Source organism: Carcharodon carcharias, chromosome 27 (assembly GCF_017639515.1).
Source record: "Carcharodon carcharias isolate sCarCar2 chromosome 27, sCarCar2.pri, whole genome shotgun sequence".
NCBI lineage: Eukaryota > Metazoa > Chordata > Chondrichthyes > Lamniformes > Lamnidae > Carcharodon > Carcharodon carcharias.
The window spans coordinates 4,945,544-4,953,427 of record NC_054493.1 but is presented as its reverse complement, the minus strand read 5'-3'; the positions used below and the strand labels follow the sequence as shown (position 1 = coordinate 4,953,427).

The window sequence follows — 7,884 nt, the reverse complement described above, 5'->3', positions numbered from 1 at the left end:
AGAGATGGGACTTGTTTAGAGAGATTGGGCGTGGTTAGAGAGATGGGACGTGGTTAGAGAGATGGGGCGTGCCTACAGAGATGGGGCGTGGCTACAGAGATGGGGCGTGGTTACAGAGATTGCACTTGGTTACAGAGATGGGGCGTGGTTACAGAGATGGGGCGTGGTTAGAGAGATGGGACGTGCTTAGATATATGGGGCGTGGTTAGAGAGATGGGGCGTGGTTACAGAGATGGGACGTGGTTACAGATATGGGACGTGGGTACAGAGATGGGACGTGGTTTCAGAGATGGGACGTGGTTACAGATATGGGACGTGGGTACAGAGATGGGGCGCGGTTACACAGATGGGGCGTGGTTACAGAGATGGGGCGTGGTTACAGAGATGGGGCGTGTTACAGAGATGGGACGTGTTTACAGAGTTGGGGCGTGTTACAGAGATGGGGCGTGGTTACAGAGATGGGGCGTGGTTACAGAGATGGGGAGCGGTTACAGAGATGGGGCGTGGTTAGAGAGATGGGGCGTGGTTACAGAGATGGGGCGTGTTTACAGAGATGGTTCGTGGTTACAGAGATGTTTCGTGGCTACAGAGATGGGGCGTGGTTAGGGAGATGAGACGGAGTTAGAAAGATGGGGCGTGGTTAGAGAGATGGGGCTTGGTTAGAAAGATGGGGCTTGGTTACAGAGATGGGGCGTGGTTACAGAGATGGGGCGTGGTTACAGAGATGAGACGTGGTTACAGAGATTGGACTTGGTTACAGAGATGGTGCGTGGTTACAGAGATGGGACGTGGTTACAGAGATGGGACGTGGTTACAGAGATGGGGCGTGGTTACAGAGAAGGGGCGTGGTTACAGAGATGAGACGTACTTAGATAGATGGGGCTTATTACAGGGAATGGACGTGGTTGCAGAGATGGGACATGGTTACAGAGATGGGGCGTGGTTACAGAGATGTGGCGTGGTTACAGGGATGGGGCGTGGTTACAGAGATAGGACGTGGTTACAGAGATAGGACGTGGTTACAGAGATGGGGCGTGGTTACAGTGATGGGGCGTGGTTACAGGGATGGGACGTGGTTACAGAGATAGGACGTGGTTACAGAGATGGGGCGTGGTAACAGAGATGGGGCGTGGTTACAGAGATGTGGCGTGGTTACAAGGATGGGGCGTGGTTACAGAGATAGGACGTGGTTACAGAGATAGGACGTGGTTACAGAGATGGGGCGTGGTTACAGAGATGGGGCGTGGTTACAGGGATGGGACGTGGTTACAGAGATAGGACGTGGTTACAGAGATGGGGCGTGGTTACAGAGATGGGGCGTGGTTACAGAGATGGGACGTGTTTACAGAGATGGGACGTGGTTACAGAGATGGGGCGTGGTTACAGAGTAGGGGCGTGGTTACAGAGATGGGACGTGTTTACAGAGATGGGGCGTGGTTACAGAGATGGGGCGTGGTTACAGAGATGGGGCGTGGTTACAGAGATGAGACGTGGTTAGTGAGATGGGACGTGGTTACAGAGATGGGACGTGGTTACAGAGATGAGACGTGGTTAGTGAGATGGGACGTGGTTACAGAGATGGGACGTGGTTACAGAGATGAGACGTGGTTAGTGAGATGGGACGTGGTTACAGAGATGGGACGTGGTTACAGAGATGGGGCGTGGTTACAGAGATGGGGCGTGGTTACAGAGATGGGGCGTGTTGCAGAGATGGGACGTGGTTACAGAGATGGGGCGTGGTTAGAGAGATGGGTCGTTGTTACAGAGATGGGGCGTGGTTACAGAAATGGGGCGTGGTTACAGAGATGGGGCGTGGTTACAGAGATGGGGCGTGGTTACAGAGATGAGACGTGGTTAGTGAGATGGGACGTGGTTACAGAGATGGGACGTGGTTACAGAGATGGGGCGTGGTTACAGAGATGGGGCGTGGTTATAGAGATGGGGCGTGGTTACAGAGATGGGACGTGGTTACAGAGATGGGGCGTGGTTACAGAGATGGGGCGTGGTTACAGAGATGGGGCGTGGTTACAGGGATGAGACGTGGTTACAGAGATGGGACGTGGTTAGAGAGATGGGGGGTGGTTACAGAGATGGGGCGTGGTTACAGAGATGGGGCGTGGTTGCAGAGTTGGGGCGTGGTTACAGAGATGGGGCGTGGTTACAGAGTTGAGGCGTGGTTACAGAGATGTGGCGTGGCCAAAGAGATGGGGCGTGGTTAAGGAGATGAGACGGAGTTAGAAAGATGGGGCGTGGTTAGAGAGATGGGGCGTGGTTAGAAAGATGGGGCTTGGTTACAGAGATGGGGCGTGGTTACAGAGATGGGGCGTGGTTACAGAGATGGGGCGTGGTTACAGAGATTGGACTTGGTTACAGAGATGGGGCGTGGTTACAGAGATGGGACTTGTTTAGAGAGATTGGGCGTGGTTAGAGAGATGGGACGTGGTTAGAGAGATGGGGCGTGCCTACAGAGATGGGGCGTGGCTACAGAGATGGGGCGTGGTTACAGAGATTGCACTTGGTTACAGAGATGGGGCGTGGTTACAGAGATGGGGCGTGGTTAGAGAGATGGGACGTGCTTAGATATATGGGGCGTGGTTAGAGAGATGGGGCGTGGTTACAGAGATGGGACGTGGTTACAGATATGGGACGTGGGTACAGAGATGGGACGTGGTTTCAGAGATGGGACGTGGTTACAGATATGGGACGTGGGTACAGAGATGGGACGTGGTTACAGAGATGGGACTTGGTTACAGAGATGGGGCGTGGTTACAGAGATGGGGCGTGGTTACAGAGATGGGGCGTCGTTAGAGAGATGGGACGTGGTTACAAAGATGGGACTTGGTTACAGAGATGGGGCGTGGTTACAGAGATGGGGCGTGGTTACAGAGATGGGGCGTCGTTAGAGAGATGGGACGTGGTTACAAAGATGGGACTTGGTTACAGAGATGGGGCGTGGTTACAGAGATGGGGAGTGGTTACAGAGATGGGACGTGGTTACAGAGACGGGGCGTGGTTAGACAGATGGGGCGTGGTTACAGAGATGGGGCGTGGTTACAGCGATGGGACGTTGTTACAGAGATGGGGCGTGGTTACAGAGATGGGGCTTGGTTACAGAGATGGGGCGTGGTTACAGAGATGGGACGTGGTTACAGAGATGGGGCGTGGTTAGAGAGATGGGACGTGGTTACAAAGATGGGGCGTGGTTAGAGAGATGGGACGTGGTTACAAAGATGGGACGTGGTTACAGAGATGGGACGTGGTTACAGAGATGGGGCGCGGTTACAGAGATGGGGCGTGGTTACAGAGATGGGGCGTGGGTACAGAGATGGGGTGTGGTTACAGAGATGGGACGTGGTTACTGAGATGGGGCGTGGTTACGGAGATGGGGCGTGGTTACAGAGATGGTGCGTGGGTACAGAGATGGGGCGTGTTTAGAGAGATGGGGCGTGGGTACAGAGATGGGACGTGGGTACAGAGATGGGGCGTGGTTACAGAGATGGGGCGTGTTTAGAGTGATGGGGCGTGGTTAGAGAGATGTGACGTGCTTAGATATATGGGGCGTGCTTAGATATATGGGGCGTGGTTAGAGAGATGGGACGTCTTTAGTGAGATGGGGCGTGGTTAGAGACATAGGGCGTGGTTACAGAGATGGGGCGTGGTTAGAGAGATGGGAATTGGTTACAGGGATGGGACCTGGTTACATTTTGAGACGTAGTTAGATAGATGAGGCGTGGTTACTGTGATGGGGCGTGGTTACAGAGATGGGGCGTGGTTACAGAGATGGGGCGTGGTTACATTGATGGGGCGTGGTTACAGAGATGGAACGTGGTTACAGAGATGGGGCGTGGTTACAGTGATGGGCCGTGTTTAGAGAGATGGGACGTGTTTAGAGAGATGGGGCGTGGTTACAGAGATGGGGCGTGGTTACAGAGATGGGGCGTGGTTACATAGATGGGACGTGTTTAGAGAGATGGGGCGTGGTTACAGAGATGGGGCGGGGTTACAGAGATTGGGCGTGGTTAGAGAGATGGGGCGTGGTTACAGAGATGGGGCGTGGTTAGATAGATGGGGCGTGGTTACAGAGATGGGGCGGGGTTACAGAGATGGGGCGTGGTTACAGATATGTGACGTGGTTATGGAGATGGGACGGGGTTACAGAGATGGGACGTGGTTACAGAGATGGGGAGTGGTTACAGAGATGGGGCGTGGTTACAGAAATGGTTCGTGGTTAGAGAGATGGGGCGTGGTTACAGAGATGGGGCGTGGTTATAGAGATGGGGCGTGGTTAGACAGATGGGGCGTGGTTACAGAGATGGGTCGTGGTTAGAGAGAGGGGGCGTGGTTACAGAGATGGGTCGTGGTTAGAGAGATGGGGATTGGTTACAGAGATGGGGCGTGGTTACAGAGATGGGTCGTGGTTACAGAGATGGGGCTTGGTTACAGAGATGGGACGTGGTTACAGAGATGGGGCGCGGTTACAGAGATTGGACGTGGTTACAGAGATGGGACTTGTTTAGAGAGATTGGGCGTGGTTAGAGAGATGGGGCGTGGCTACGGAGATGGGACGTGGTTACAGAGATGGGGCGTTTTTACAGAGATTGGAGGTGGTTACAGAGATTGGACGTGGTTAGAGAGTTGGGGCGTGGTTATGAGATAGGACATGGTTAGAGACATAGGGCGTGGTTACAGAGATGGGGCGTGGTTAGAGCGATGAGACGTGTTACAGAGATGGGGCGTGGTTAAAGAGATGGGGCGCTGTTACAGAGATGGGGCGTGGTTACAGAAATGGGACGTAGTTACAGAGATGGGGCGTGGTTACAGTGATGGGGCGTGGTTACAGTGATGGGGCGTGGTTACAGAGATGGGAAGTGATTACAGAGATGTGATGTGGGTAGAGAGATGGGGCGTGGTTACAGGGATGGGGCGTGGTTTGAGAGATGGGACGTGTTTAGAGAGATCGGACGTGTTTAGAGATTTGGGGCGTGGTTTCAGAGATGGGGCGTGGTTAGAGAGATGGGATGTGGTTACAGAGATGGGATGTGGTTAGCGAAATGGGCGTGGTTACAGAGATGTGGCGTGGTTAGAGCGATGGGGCGTGGTTACAGAGATGGGGCGTGGTTACCAAGATGAGAGGTGGTTTCAGAGATGGGGCGTGGTTACAGAGATGGGGCGTGGTTACCAAGATGAGACGTGGTTACAGAGATGGGGCGTGGTTACAGAGAAGGGGCGTGGTTACAGAGATGGGGCGTGATTGCAGAGATGGGACGTGGTTACAGAGATGGGACGTGGTTACAGAGATGAGACGTGGTTACAGAGATGGGGCGTGGTTACAGAGAAGGGGCGTGGTTACAGAGATGGGGCGTGATTGCAGAGATGTTGTGTGGTTAGAGAGATGGGGCGTGGTTACAGAGAAGGGGCGTGGTTACAGAGATGGGGCGTGATTGCAGAGATGGGACGTGGTTAGAGAGATGGGATGTGGTTAGAGAGATGAGACGTGGTTACAGAGATGGGACGTGGTTAGAGAGATGGGACGTGGTTACAGAGATGGGGCGTGGTTACCAAATGAGACGTGGTTAGAGAGATGGGGCGTGATTGCAGAGATGGGACGTGGTTAGAGAGATGGGGCGTGGTTTGATATAGGGCCTGATTAGTCAATGTGGAGTGGTGAGCGTTAGAGGCGTGGTTGGAGATAGCGGGCGTGGTTAAAATGTGGGGCGTGTTTAGTGATAGGTGGAGACTTGAGTTAAGGGGGCGTGTTTAGAGAGAGGCATGGTTAGAGAGAATGGGCGTGTTTCGAGAGAGGAGGCGCGGTTAGAGTTAGCGGGCGTGGTTAGTGAGGGGGCGGTGTCAGGGTTTGCGGCGCAATTCGTTACTGCGCCTGCGCAGCCCCTTCTCCGAACTACAATATCCATAAACCTCCGCGCTTTGCGGCCATTACTGCGCAGGCGCGCTGCGGGAGATTAGGCGGTGGAGATTGAAGCAGGCCCGAGTGAAGGTAATATCGGCTGCAAATCACAGCCCGGGTAGAGCTGTCAACTGAGCAAAATAAACCCGAGGGAGATAGTTATCCACCATCAGGGGAGGGACTGTTCCCCCTACCCCCCCACATCAGGAGGTGGTGTGTTCCCCCTCCCCCCACCCCCATCAGGAGATGGTGTGTTCCCCCTCCCCCCCACCCCCATCAGGAGGTGGTGTGTTCCCCTTATTCCCCCCCTCCCCATCAGGAGGTGGTCTGTTCCCCTTATTCCCCCCTCCCCATCAGGAGGTGGTCTGTTCCCCTTACCCTCCCCTCCCCATCAGAAGGTGGTCTGTTCCCCTTATTCCCCCTCCCCATCAGGAGGTGGTGTGTTCCCCTTATTCCCCCCCTCCCCATCAGGAGGTGGTCTGTTCCCCTTATTCCCCCCTCCCCATCAGGAGGTGGTCTGTTCCCCTTACCCTCCCCTCCCCATCAGAAGGTGGTCTGTTCCCCTTATTCCCCCTCCCCATCAGGAGGTGGTCTGTTCCCCTTATCCCCCCTCCCCATCAGGAGGTGGTCTGTTCCCCTTATCCCCCCTCCCCATCAGGAGGTGGTCTGTTCCCCCTTCTCCCCCCTCCCCATCAGGAGGTGGTCTGTTCCCCTTATTCCCCCCTCCCCATCAGAAGGTGGTCTGTTCCCCTTATCCCCCCTCCCCATCAGGAGGTGGTCTGTTCCCCTTATTCCCCCCTCCCCATCAGGAGGTGGTCTGTTCCCCTTATCCCCCCTCCCCATCAGGAGGTGGTCTGTTCCCCTTACCCCCCCTCCCCATCAGGAGGTGGTCTGTTCCCCCTTCTCCCCCCTCCCCATCAGGAGGTGGTGTGTTCCCCCTCCCCATCAGGAGGTGGTGTGTACCCCCTCCCTCCCCCATCAGGAGGTGGTGTGTTCCCCCTCCCCCCCCACAACAGGAGGTGGTGTGTTCCCCCTCCCCCCCCCACAACAGGAGGTGGTGTGTTCCCCCTCCCCCACCCCCATCAGGAGGGGGTCTGTTCCCCCTCCCCCACCCCAACAGGAGGTGGTGTGTTCCCCCTCCCCCCCCATTAGGAGGTGGTGTGTTCCCCCTCCCCCCCCCAACAGGAGGTGGTCTGTTCCCCCTCTCCCACCCCCATCAGGAGGTGGTGTGTTCCCCCTCCCCCACCCCCATCAGGAGGGGGGCTTTTCCCCCTCCCCCACCCCAACAGGAGGTGGTGTGTTCCCCCTCCCCCACCCCCATCAGGAGGTGGTGTGTTCCCCCTCCCCCACCCCCATCGGGAGGTGGTCTGTTCCCCCTCCCCCCTCCCCATCTGGAGGTGGTCTGTTCCCCCTCCCTTTCCCCATCTGGAGGTGGTCTGTTCCCCCTCCCTTTCCCCATCTGGAGGTGGTCTGTTCCCCCTCCCTTTCCCCATCTGGAGGTGGTGTGTTCCCCCTCCCCATCTGGAGGTGGTGTGTTCCCCCTCCCCATCAGGAGGTGGTGTGTTCCCCCTCCCTCCCCCATCAGGAGGTGGTCTGTTCCCCCTCCCCCGCAATAGGAGGTGGTGTGTTCCCCTCCCCCCCCCCCCATCAGGAGGTGGTCTGTTCCCGCTCCCCCCCCCCCCAACAGGAGGTGGTCTGTTCCCCATCCCCCACCCCCATCAGGAGGTGGTGTGTTCCCCCTCCCCCACCCCCATCAGGAGGTGGTGTGTTCCCCCTCCCCCACCCCCATCGGGAGGTGGTGTGTTCCCCCTCCCCCACCCCCATCGGGAGGTGGTGTGTTCCCCCTCCCCCACCCCCATCGGGAGGTGGTCTGTTCCCCCTCCCTTTCCCCATCTGGAGGTGGTCTGTTCCCCCTCCCCATCTGGAGGTGGTGTGTTCCCCCTCCCCATCTGGAGGTGGTGTGTTCCCCCTCCCCATCT

At 56.6% G+C, this 7,884-nt stretch overlaps 1 protein-coding gene across 1 annotated transcript in view; it reads left to right on the top strand.

Annotated features, from left to right (window-relative positions):
• Positions 1 to 5,923: 5,923 nt before the first annotated feature.
• thtpa (thiamine triphosphatase) overlaps positions 5,924 to 7,884 on the top strand; it is a 12,009-nt gene continuing 10,048 nt past the window's right edge. Inside the window, exon 1 of the mRNA XM_041175913.1 lies at positions 5,924 to 5,995. The gene's annotated coding sequence lies outside the window, so the exon portion shown is untranslated. The remainder of the gene's footprint in view (positions 5,996 to 7,884) is intronic.